Raw genomic sequence first — 12597 nt, forward strand, 5'->3', positions numbered from 1 at the left:
TACTTCTTAACTGTTGGTCTGTCCATGTGACTTAACTATAATTTCAACTGGGAAACCGTGGTCATCCGTGCTACAGAATTTCTAGAAGCCTGGCACCCTGGCAAATTAGCCATCAATCGATGCATACTACATGCTATGCAAAACAGACAATCAACAAGCCAAAAGAGAATAAAAAGTCCAAAACACCAGTAATCACCCAGATGAGCATAAATTAACTCCAAGATTAACAAAGACCAAAAAATCAAGAAGTAAATAACAATAAACAGCCCAACTAAACAACCTCCAAGACCATTCCCATTAATACTAATAGGGCAAGCCATTGGTACAGGGGTTCCCAACCGGGAGTGCAAGATGATATTCCAGGGGGGTGCAAAAACTTGGGTTTTCAGAATTATAGTAGTAGTAGTAGTAGTAGTAGTAGTAGTAGTAGTAATAATAATAATAATAATAATAATAATAATAATAATAATAATAATAATGTTGGAAGGGACCTTGGAGGTCATCTAGTCCAACCCCCTGCTCAGGCAGGAAACCTATATATGTATATGCATAATTCATTGCCATTATTTTGAACTTTTGTAAAGGGTGCAAGAATATATCTGAAGGGTTCTAGGGGGTGGGGTATAGAAAAGGTTTGGAGCCACTGCATTAGTATATAAAATGAGAGCAAAAGCCCACTCTTTACTGACAGTGATGATGTTACCTAATTTGGGTAATGAAACATCTGCAAGGGAACATCCAAACTCAGAGAGCACAAAGACCCCTCCTTTCAACCCTGATCTACAAATAGTTTTCTTTATTAGAAATCACATTATCAGGATCTGTCAAGTGAAGAGTTTGGTAAGAGATATACAGAAAGTACGGACATGCAAACCTGTAGATTTACAAAAAAATATTTTATTTCACCCAGATGCAATCATCCGTTCAAAGCTGTCTTTTCCCAACTGGATTTGAGTAAAATGAACATTGCCTGATTTATTTCCCCAGAAGAGACTTAATCCAATTACATCTGCATCCCCAGTGAGCCTCAAGCTATGTAGTAAAGTGGAATATGTTCCTCCACCGTAAAAGTATTCTTCATCAAATTAAAATGTAAATCTTGACTAATTCGATAGTTTATCAGGACAAAAAAAAGTTTTTCTAATAACCAAGGCCAGATTACCTAGACTTTTATTGTGCAAACTAAATTAACTTCTACATGAAACAACTATAGAAGCGATCAATTCTCATAACTTTGTTTGTTTTCTTAATGGCAAAATGACTTCAAGTATCTAATGGAAAAAATATTAAAAATAGTAAAATAATTTGGTTTTAATTTGTGGGATTCATGCTGCTTTTGCCAGAATGGGAACATGCAGCTTTTCCTTCAAGCTCTAAAATATGTCATGGCATGGCATTCTTTTATATTTATAATCCTTTTTTTTCACACAGTAGTTTCTAAATGAAGGGGATTAGAGAGAAGGGAGAAAGAGATTAAGAATAAGTCTGGCAGTTTAGAGTAACTTTAATCAGTAATTTTTTAAAAAAAAAAATTCTCAAGTCTTCTGAAAAAAAATGTCAGATATATACCAACTCTTTGGCTGGATTCAATGTGTGAACTGTTTCTCAATGGGATGGATACCCATAGAAGAAATTATTGAGCTTTCTATGACAAGCAATATTGCTGAAGAGTTTGTTTTAACCAATGGAACAAATCCTTTTGCTGCATAATATGAAGAAAAAGGGGTGGTTGTGGTTCCGCACTAAATAATTAACATAAGAACGTCTATATATTAAACAAAGCTGAATGTTTAGTAAAAGGTTTTCTTTTTTCCCCCTAAATTCTTTCCCCTATTGAAAGTAAGATGAACCAGAGTTCCAAAATAAAATTTGAATAAAATCATTTTTCAACTGTTTATTTTGTAAACATCTACAGAGTTCTGACACAGACGTTTGGCAAAGGATATTAACGCTTGATTGCTTGAGAAGATGAATGGAGTTCATTGCTATTTACATATTTTAAAGAAAACCTGAATTTCCCTGCAATATTACTTCAATTAAGAAGCACAGTCAGTGGATGGGAAGTATTAAGTACTGATGATGGAAGCTTAGTTGGAAGAACAGAGTGTGTATGACCAAAGAATATTAAAAGAAGTTGATGATGTAGCCTTGGTGCTAAAAGTTCAGGTTTTGTTTTATATTATATTGTTCCTGCAGGTTTCATATATTTGTGGGACTTTTTTTTTTTTTTGAAGCAAAGCAAAGTTCCCAACAGTTTATCATGTGGCTCACCTGATAAATGAAATCATTTATTTCTCATTGATTCTGTAATAAAAAGCTGCTGGGAGAAAGAACGTTGATAGATAAAACTAGAGGATTTATGCAAGTCTAGCTCAATTCAGTTAATACATATTAAGGCTCCTTATATCAACTGTCAATTAGGGAACACTAAACTATTTTCAGACATTATTAATAGCAGCTATAATATCACCAAGGAAAGGAGTTTACCTGAAGGGCGTCATTTGAAGCTTGGGCAAAATGTGGAAGTAGCTGAAGTAATTAAACATGCCTTCAAGCATGGCTAACACTAAGGCATAGTTTTAGCATGTTAAATTAACAACAGCTAGATTATTTTTGATAATCCAATAAGAAAGCTTATTGTGGCTTAGTACATTACATGAAATGAACTATTTTGTTCATTTTAATCCAGTGTTTATGTACAACCTGGAACAACCCATTTCCCCCATAATGGAATACAGGTAGTCCTCAATTTATGACCACAATTGAGCCCTAAATTTTTGTTGCTAAGCATACAAGGTATGTTTATACAGATAGTCCTCAACTTACAATCCCCAAATTACTGTTGCTAAATGAGACAGTTATTAAGTGAATTTTGCCCCAGTTTACGACCTTTCTTGCCATGGTTCTTAACTGAATCACTGCAGTTGTTAAGTTAGTAACATATTCGTTAAGTTGCTTTCCATTGACTTTGACTTGTCAGAAGGTTGCAAACAGTGACACTGCAGTCGTCAGAAATGTGAGTCAGTTGCCAAGCATCTGAATTTTGATCACATGATCGTGGGGATGCTGCAATGGTTGTAAGTGTGAAAAACAGTCATAAGTCACTTTTTTCTGTGCTGTTGTAACTTCGATCATTAAATGAACTATTGTAAGTCAAGGACTACCTGTATTATAGCTAAAATGTGTTATGTACATATTGCCTTAAATGATCCTAAAATGGTCAGATAAACAATGGAAGCTGGCTACATGCTGGGCTTTCACTGGCTGCATATGTTCCAATTTATTTTAAAAGCAGTCTTCATCAGAACAAATTCAGGCTTAGGTCTAAAACAGAACTAAGAACAAAGATATAGAACTATTAAAATTTACCATTATTTATGAGCCCCAGTTCCATCTTTCTTATGTTCTAGAGAAATCAGTAGCTAAGTTCAAACTAGAAGTAGGATTCAGTTGCCTGCAATTATTTCCATTTTATACTGCCAAGCTCAGGTCATAAATGGCAGAATTTACTGAAGGAACTAAATGGCAATGGAATCATTGAACCGTACTATTTTCCTGGAAAGGTACTTCTCCCAATATCCATTCATCTCAGCATGACTACAGTTAATGCTAAGCTCCAAATTGGATTAGCCATGCAAGACAGCTCCATAAGCAATGGGATCTATCCGTTAATGGCACTGTTACTGATATCCAATTAGTGTAACCAGGTATTAATCTAACACAGTTAATCTGCCAGATTAAGAAATTTATAATGCATTGTTGTAACATTTTAACAAAATAAAAAAGTAATTATTTTTCATGTCTGGGGGTGGCTCAGATTATTGCCTTCATATTTCATTTAAAGTGACAACACACATTGATTTTTAAAGAAAGCATAATTAACTAAAGTTTTATAGATCACATTACTTGAGCTGGACGTATTATATTTTCTTAATTCTCTCTGAATGGGCTTCTGAGTAAGACAGTAAGTCAGCCTTTCTTTTACATGCACGGTAAGAAATTGTTGAGAGTTCTATTGATGACAATTGTTACGGAATTTATTTGTAATGTTCAAAAAGCTATTCATAAAGAAATGGCGAGAAAAATAAATCCATCCCTATTATTCACATTTAAAAACAATAATTTTGATTAGAATTGTAGAATACAGAGACAGAAACTTTTTTTCAAAGTGATTACAAATGATCACAAAGTTTATTTTATGTTTTCAAAAAACTAAATCGACACCAAGCACAATTTTACCATGAATCTCATATCTGCAAATGGGTTTTTCATTAAAACAGATGTTTAGCATCAATTTGAGGGGGGAATCACGGTTAATATTTATTTCATGCATTATAATCTAGGTCAGTGATGGCGAACCTTTTAGAGACTGAGTGCCCAAAACCTGGCCTTGCCCCTGCCCCACCCATGCTCTGCCCCCCATCCTCCACCCCGCCTGCCCACAGGACCACTCACCACCTCCAGGACCCACCGCAGATCGCCCAGGCATCCCAGCAGCACTATGGCGGCCCCACCCTCTGCCTGCGCCCTGCCGCATCAACTGCATGATGGGATGTGAGGGCAGAGTCTTGTCTACACTGCCTGGCTCCCACGTCCTTGGATGCGCTACTCCGTGTGGGCCACGCTCGAGAGTGACTCTCCTTCAGAGAGGAGGGGGTCATGGGGTGAGGCAAGGCTGGGGAAACGGCACGTGTGCCCACAGAGAGGGCTCCGAGTGCCGCCTCTGGCACCTGTGCCATAGGTTCACCACCACTGTCCTAGGTGAATGGCTCTCTTTTTTAATAGTCATGAGGGGAAGGTAAGGACTGGATAAATTGGAAAAATGATTTTTAAGTAGCAAAATTTTAAAAACCAAAAGGCTGAATTATATCGCTAAAATAAGTGTAGCTCTATTGGAAAAACTTTGATTTATTCTGTAAGAGTAGACGTCCAGCATTTAGAATAGTGTAGAAAAGGGATCCCAACCTAGGCAACTTTAAGACTTGTGGACTTTAACTCCCAGAATTCCCTAGCCAGCCATGATTATTAAATCACTATACCAGTTTGGGGTAGTGTTCAAAGTGCTGGCCTAGAAACCAGGAGACTGTGAGTTCTATTCCTGCCTTAGGCATGAAAAATCATTTGGGTGACTTTGGGCCAGCCACTGAGTCTTAGCCCTACTCATTTCCTGTTGTTGTGGGGAAAAGAGGAGGAAGGAATATTATATATGTTTGCTGACCTGAATTGCTTTTAAAGTAAAAAAGGCAAGCTAAAAGAATCTAACAATAATCTAATAAATATGAGATTTTTGCAAGTACATGTTAATGACTTTGATGCCCTTCCTCTTGTATTTCGCAATATACCACAATAATACACTCAACGTTTATCTATTTTATCCATTCAGGGGAAACATGGTTACCATTTGAATGAACTTTGATAGGCTTAATGAATATACAAAAGCGGATCTTGTAGTGCAAATGTGGCCCTAGGTACTATCTGATGGTGTTATATCAACATGGATAAACAGAAGTCGAAAGAGGAATTCGATCCTTAAGTCTGCTCTTTTATGAAAGACTGACATTTTTGATAACAATAAACACAGAGATATATCTACTTTCCTGTTTAGAAAGGTTATTACAAAGGAGTAAGATCAATATGGTTTCAATATCAATATAAATATTGAAATCAGTTTCCATATGGACCACAACCTGAAAACATTTCTTTCAAATCAGTGCATCAGAACGTATAATTCAAATAATATCTGGGAGACTTTCTAGGACACTGGATACCAAATCAGTCCTTTGTTCTATGAAAATTGCAAAGACATAATAATTTCATTCAGTGCTCATGTAATCATGCAAAACCACAGAAAGGAAATACACATAATTTAGAAGAAAATATCTACAGCACTAACCTATGCTTCCGCAGCATCCATCTCACCAAACAGGATAGTCATTTATCTCAGACCTGCTCCTGAATGAATCGTTAAGGGAATTTAATATAGTATCTTATGATAAACTACTGGCCAGGCTGGCACAATCCACTGTGTTTATGCAAGAATTCTGATTATGTGCCATTCCCTGGGCAAGAAAATGTATAAAGGTTGTTTACAGAACCATTTTTTCCAGTTAAATTATTGTTTTCAGCAATCAAGGTTTCCCTAACAGATATCAAATGGGAGAAGTTACTTGTCTCATAATAAACAACAGAGGAAGTTCATTGTATTTTTTATCTCTCACTCTGTGGCTTTGTGTGTGTGTGTGTGTGTGTGTGTGTGTACATTGTAAATTATACAGTCGGAACCTGGTGACCTAGTACAATTGTATCATAAATACATAAAAAATCTTATTTATTCATTAATTTTATGTAAATTATATATATTTTTGTATTTCTATACATTGCACCATCAGTGTATATAACTCCTAAAGGGAGGGATCATTCTGCTCTGTCGTACACAATATGTTTGATCAAAATAGTCAAAGAATGAATGAGGGAGAGTGGTCTGACTCTGAATAAGAAAATCTTGTATATAATTAGAAATAAATAAATAAATAAACAAACAAATAAATAAGGCCACACGATTTCTATCCTTAAAGTAATAGCAAATCCTAGGTGAAATGATTAAAGTTCCAAATAACAATTTAACATGTGTGCTATTGGATTAGTTGAAATATAATCAAGAACATTATTCAATGTTTTTATTCAATTCCCTTATTTTCAGACTCAGAATACTTTTTCTGTATGCACCTCATTCACCACTAAGGATTTTCCGGTTCATATCCACATCTGGATATTTATTTAGCATATGGCATATCATACATGGACTAGCAATATATTAACATTTCACCAAGATTAGTAAAACACAATAAAATATAAATGTTAAAAAGATTCTATGTTCAAATGCCAATGTCTAGGCCAACTAACTACTGAAGCACAGCATAGTTTATATTTTAAAAAATCAGATACTGTGGCCAATATATGCCCTCAGCTTATAGCTGGTCACAATGTGATATACAATTTGATGTGGGACTCTGCACTCACACTAAGGGGAGGATACTATGCCCCATTTGTATAGAGAGTTTTGGCAACCACTGTGTGAGGTGTGAATCCTATTCAGGATTGTCCATTGCTGAGGTGGTAATTCAAAGTCTGGTACCTTTTTTGTGGGGTGTGAAGCTACTTCGCCTCCTCGTGGTGCACCCTGGATAGCGTAACAACATGAACTAAACAAATTAGCAGTTGCTGGCAGTAAGACTACTCCACATCTGGATATGTCATGAGACTGCAGCAAATGGGTGGCTTTAGTGCACAGGTGTCAAACTCGCCATATCACATGACGTGTCGTGACGTATCGCGACTTTTTTTGCATTGCCGGAGCTGGGGTGGGCGCAGCCTCCAAATGATGCAATCAGCCTGCAGGCCAGACAGTTTGACATCTCTGATTTAATGGATATATAATTCTTTCCTCAATTAACTCTCTGAATAAACTTTGTAGATAAGAATCAATAGCCCTTTCACCCTAAGTGACTTTACAGAGATAAATTGTCCTTCAGGCACTTGAGAAGGTTATTATTCTCAAGAGTTTAAAAACAAAAGGCTAAACTATTTGAATTCAATACTCATTCTCCCAATAAAATTTATGCATCATAATATAGTATATGGAATTCTTCTACAAGAATCTTTCTTCATTCCAGTAACTTATGAGCTTCTAATTCATAAATATAAAACTTGCTTCTTGAACTTGTATGATAGGCTGGCTGTTGGCAAATTCATACATGTTTTTTTCTGGAAAAAAACAAAATGATTCTGAAAGCGGGCATTGAGGATATGTTGAAAGAAGAAATACTTAGTAGTATCTTTTGAGTAGCTCTAAGGAGCCACACATGAGAACACATTTTTCATTCCATCACATCACTTATGAAATTCCAAATTTTATAATTTGCATAATTTGCATGATGATGTCATAATGCACATGGCATCATCATAAATTTTCACTTTTAATGGTTTTCATATTTTTAGTTTTACTGTTTTTAAGCTGTTATTGGTGAGATGGGTAGCATATACATTTAATAAATAAAAATAAAATAATATGACATGTCAATTATTATGTCATAAACAAGTGAAAGTGTTACAGGTTTTCACACTTTTGTATATTTGAATTTCACTTCTAACCAACGTGGCATGAGATTATAAAGATTTTACAGAAATGTTGTATTCTTTGATGAAAATTCTTTAAAGCTACCAAGCTGAAGTATATGAAGTTTCATTTTCTGCACAATGTTTATTTATTTATTCCAACCTGTTGGAAAACTCCCTTCTACGGGAAAGAAGGAAAGAAGAGAGAACCATTCTTCCTTGCTTTTTAAGTATGGGAAAGTCATGTGAATAACAATTATATTATCAACAATAAAAAGAAGAGGGGGGGCTGAAATCTTCTAACCCCCATTTCTCTTCCCAAATTATCTCACTGAAAAAGACAGTTAAATTCTGGTCTAAACAAGATGTAAGAAAGGCCAAGAAAGAAAAGGGAGCGTTCCAAAACTTTACTAGCAAAAGAACAGTTTCACTGTCAGGTACAGTATATCCAGGAAGAGGATAATTAGCCTTTCATTTTTACATTGTGAGAATATGAGATTCAAGCAACACACTGAAATACATCTTATCAAATTCTAAGTTTTTTTTAAAGTAAGAAGGAGACTTGCTTAGTCACTTTCCAGGATTCTGTATCCTAACCAGTGGTGGGATTCAGCTGGTTTGCACTGGTTCGGAAGAACCGGTAACTAATTTTTTGTTGACTTTGACAAACTAGCTGATGCCTTAGCCCTTTTTCACAAGGCCCAGAATGGACCGCCGGAAGTGCGTGGACACCACTTCTGGAAGTCCTTTTTGAGCTGGGGAGGTCTCCCAGGCCCAGAACGGACTTCTGGAAGTGGCTTCCATGCATTTCCAGTGGGCTCAGAACAGACTTCCAGAAGTGGTGTCCATGCAGAGAACTGGTTGTTCAGGTATTTGAATCCCACTAGTGATCCTAACCCTTATTAAATCCATCCCTGAATCTTGCTTCCCTGGTCCTGCTCTGCTGTTTGGGGTAGGACACAAATCTTAAAAGCACAATTACAGTATAGAAAGCTATCTGCTGAAGGGTCTAAGACAACTCGCCATGGTGATTCACCATGGCCAACTTGCTGTGGGACAACTTGCCATGGCGAACTTGCCTCAGGACAATTCATTGCAGGACAAGAATTGCATTACATCGAAAAAATGGTGGAGTAGAATCATTAAACAAAGGAAGCCAAAGAAGGGACAAAATGAATGTGAATGACAAAAATTAAAATAATGTTTTAATTATTTTAAAAAATTGAATTGAATTGTTGGATTGTCTTGTGACAAGTTGGCTATGGCAAATTATCCCACGGTGGCTTAGCTATGGCAAATTGGCCATGGCAAATTGACCATAGCAAGATAGCTGTGGTGAGTTTGGTTACTGTGAATTTGCTGCAGCAAGTTGTCCCATTCTGCTGCTGATTGTCTATGAAGATTCTCAGTCATCTAGGTCATGGTTGTCCCAAAGGTGCTTTTTCAAGAGGCAGTTGGACTTTATTGTTTTTCTTTGAAGACGTTTTGCTTCCCATCCAAGATGCTTCTTCAGTTCTGACTGGATGGTGGGGAATGGAAGGATTTATATTCCTTGCAGACAGCTGGTCATTTGCATTTTTTTTGAGAGTCGTTCAGGCCACTTGGAGGTTTATCTGTGTCCTCAGGGTCACCTGCCTAGTGCAAATGGTGTGGAACTTTCTTGGAACTGCTGAAAGAACTGTGTTATAGACTGGAAATATATGATGTCATATCCCTCCTCCTCTATTGAGAGAGGGCTGTCTAATTTTGACATAGATGGCCTCTTTGACCCCTCTTTCAAACCAGTAGTCCTCTCTATCTAAAATGTGGACTTTGCTATCTTCAGAAGAGTGGCTTTTGTCTTTTAAGTGCAGATGAACTGCTTTTATGAAGTGTTGTTTTTATACACTGGGGAACAAAACAAGGAATATAAATATAAATCCTTATATTCCTACCATCCAATCAGAGTTGAAAAAACTTCTTGGATGAGAAGCAAAATGTTTTCAAAGAAAAACAAGTCATTCTTGAAAAGCACCTTTGGGTTGAGAACCACTGTCTTAAGTAAACCAATTTCTCTCATTTTCCCATTCCAGCTTATATTTTGGAATAATAATATTTTTTTAGTATAACAATACTTTATAATAATACTTACAGACAAAAATATATGATTATAATTACCAGTGACATGTAAGTAAAATTTAGAGTTTATCTTAAGAACTTCCAAAACATTTAAGTTCATAAGATTTAAAATAGTGGTGGGAGGTGGAAGTTAACAGATAGATACAAAATAGAAAAATAGAAATTATGCATATCAACCAACCTGAATTCAGGAAATAATTTGAGGGAGAATATGCTTCACTCCAGTCCTTGCAAAATCCCAAGAACCATTTCTCCCTGTAAAATCTCATATATGGTCCCTTTTCCTACTAACCAGCAAACTGAGGCACAGATTGAACACAAAGATGGAAAGTTCATAATTCTTTCAGGTAACAACAACTTAGTGGACCACAATATCTTTTGCATACTGCCTAAGACAGGCACAATTCTACTGTATTTTCTACTTTTATCACCTGGATAAATCCAGAAGGGGCAAGGTGTCTTGAACAAACAGGCATAAATTATAAGTTCTGTGCAAGTTCAAAGAAGGCAGATGGAAAGGAAAAAAGGATAAATCAGGAATGGAATGAATGTTAATTCAAATCAAGAAAAGCTCAGAGACTCATACATCTCTTCTGGGTTTTGGGGAAACCTGATGCCGGGATGCTTTGTTGCATATCTAATGCATTATTATTTTTTTCACCTATCAACTTTATCAATAATGGTTTTACAGAATCATACATTTCTGAAACTCTTTCTAGACTAACAAGATAATTGATTCTTCTCTGTCCCTACAAAAGATTAAACAAGTCACTGTTTTAAACCTTCTGATCTTCTCCAAACTTGCATGAGTATTGATGCCACCACACAATTTGTCACAGCACAGCTTGCAGATGTTTCCTAGGCAACTAAACGATCTAAGAGATTGACCCTTTCTTCTCTACTAAACACGTATTGATCTTCAGCTTTCAATCTAGCTTGGTAATGAAAGTGGTAGCATCCTACACTCTGCGGAAGCACTGCTTTCACCAGCTAAGAATTTTGGGCTAAGAAATACTATGTTGTGCTTTAATAGGTGCCACAGATTTAGATATCTACTCCCTTTTCATATCCAACCTATGAAAGTGTGAAAAATGGTCATAAGTCCCTTTTTTTCAATGGCGTTCCAACTTAGAATGGTCCCTAAATGAACTGTTGTAAGTCAAGGACTACCTGTACAGTGCTTTTTTAAAACAAAATGAAAGCACATTGACCTGTATCTCCACCATGAAATAATGGAATACTGAAAATATAAGCGTCCTTGATACATTACTACGTAAGTCTACATATTCAGAGAATGCGGTGTTCTGATTTTGATAATACAGTCTCTGAAAACTGGCAGCTATAGTCAGTCAATAGTTTTCAAAGACTGCTCCTCTTCCTCTGAATTAATAAATGCCACTTAATTGCAAAATATTGTTTCGATTTAATTTGCTGATCTTCTTTTGGACTTATTTGCCATCCATGAAATTTTTTGTGAACTTGCTAAAAGAACCCACTATCTGCCCACTTTCTTCTATGGTTTTTGTATATTTTCTAGTATGCGTACTTTGGGAAGTGCACTTCTCCAAGTCTTTTTCATCTCAATATGCTATTCATGTTTTTTTTTATGTATGGTATTCTGCAACACGTGAACTGAGCTGCCACTGGAGTGTCTGTAAACATGCTTTTGAGGTCACATTGTTTCCTATGTTCCCTGGCAAGAAGTAAGGCACCTATTTCAGACAGACTGAAAGCAATAATGCTTCCTCTTCTGTCTTCTTCTGATACACATTGTTAAAATGATAACAATATGCACAGAGTTGAGAGGAAGGGGGAAAAAAATACCAGAATCCAAGGACAGACAACCAATGAAACTGAACGTTAGGTAATTAGAACATAAAAAAAGAAAGGGCTTATTCATGCACTACATAGTCAAAACCATCAACTTAAATAGCATTAAAAGAAGATTTGCCAAATTTATGAAGATTATAAATACCCTATTCACAGTGGTAGGATTCAAATACCTGTACAACCAGTTCTCTTATTGAATGCAGGACTGGGCCTCTAAGGTCTTAGAATGGACTTCCGTAAGTGGCATCCATGCACTTCCGGCAGGCCATTCTAGGCCTGGAAGGCCTTATCCTGGCCTCCGAGGCCTAGAATGGACTTCCAGAAATGGCATCCATGCACTTCCGGTGGGCCGTTTTAGGCCTAGGAGGCCTCCTCCAGGCCTCAAAGGCCTAGACTGGACTTCCGGAAGCAGTGTGCATTCAGCCGGTTCTCCAAACTCAGCAAAATTTAGCTACCGGTTCTGCCAAACCAGTGTAAACTAACTGAATCCCACCACTGCCTATTCATCAGGGTGTTTTATATTTCTTCAGAGGC

The sequence above is a fragment of the Crotalus tigris genome, unplaced genomic scaffold (assembly GCF_016545835.1).
Source record: "Crotalus tigris isolate CLP2741 ecotype Arizona unplaced genomic scaffold, ASM1654583v1 scf7180000018053.2689490, whole genome shotgun sequence".
NCBI lineage: Eukaryota > Metazoa > Chordata > Lepidosauria > Squamata > Viperidae > Crotalus > Crotalus tigris.